The 1,120-nt window shown below is 36.0% G+C and overlaps 1 protein-coding gene across 1 annotated transcript in view; it reads left to right on the top strand.

The window, feature by feature from the left end:
* GABRA4 (gamma-aminobutyric acid type A receptor alpha4 subunit) overlaps positions 1-1,120 on the top strand; it is a 67,499-nt gene that overhangs the window by 13,366 nt on the left and 53,013 nt on the right.

Genomic DNA, 1,120 nt, shown 5'->3' with positions numbered 1-1,120 from the left:
GGACTGAAGGGTCCCAGGTTCGATTCCGGTTAAGGGCATGTACCTTGGTTGCAGGCACATCCCCAGTAGGGAGTGTGCAGGAGGCAGCTGATCGATGCTTCTCTCTCTCATTGATGTTTCTAACTCTCTATCCCTCTCCCTTCCTCGCTGTAAAAAATCAATAAAATATATATTAGAAAAAATAAAAAATAAATAAAAATGAAAACTCATGACAGATCAGCTTGATCTATGCCTTTTCTCTGACTGTACTTCCAAAGGATATATATATATATATTTTTAGGATACTTATTCAGGAAAGAATTTTCTCATTTTCCTTCAAAGTATTTTTCTTTCTATGGCTCAGGCTTCATCCTAAACAGGAAGAAATATTCTGATTCATTTTTATGAGGATAACTTTAGACCTAGGGCATTAAGCTATACCAACTTCTCTTTGTCATTTTTGGAATAAATTCATTCATCCAACCAGTATCCAAGGGGAATAGTATATCTTGATAACAGATGTTATTTTTTTTCTTCAGTATGGAGTACATAGCCCCAGGTCATAGAGTATTATAAATCATCTTGTAAGGAAATGATGTTCAAGAAGACAATTTTTATCTTTGTTAATAATAAAAAGCTATATTATATATACAAATAAATACTATCGTTATTGAACACATTATGTTCTAGAGACAGGAACAAGTGATTTACATATGTTATTTCTGTTATTAAAACGTTTACCTCCGAGGATACATGACTTGGGCAAAATCAAACAATTAAAAAGTGTTAGACTCAAATTTGAATTCCAGAATTCTTGATTTTACACATCATGCTAAATCCAGGTTGTGGCAATTTTCCTTTGTCTACAGTCTGTGTCAGCCCATTGTCAAGATGCCAAACACACCCATGTATTTGTTCCTGCACCAGTCTTATTTAGGCTTAGGAAAGAATCTCAGTGTGGCCATTATCAGAAGCAAAGAGAAGCTACTACAGTGGGGCCTTGACTTACGAGTTTAATTCATTCCGTGACGGAGCTCGTAACTCAAATTACTTGCATGTCAAATCAAAAGTGAAGAAGTGAGACACGTGATGCTGGGCTGATGTTGTGGCGTTCACTGTGACATTCGCTGTGCCAACTAGA

The sequence above is a fragment of the Myotis davidii genome, unplaced genomic scaffold (assembly GCF_000327345.1).
Source record: "Myotis davidii unplaced genomic scaffold, ASM32734v1 scaffold455, whole genome shotgun sequence".
Taxonomy (NCBI): domain Eukaryota; kingdom Metazoa; phylum Chordata; class Mammalia; order Chiroptera; family Vespertilionidae; genus Myotis; species Myotis davidii.
The sequence above is the reverse complement of the archived record's forward strand: the minus strand, read 5'-3'. Positions and strand labels throughout refer to the sequence as shown.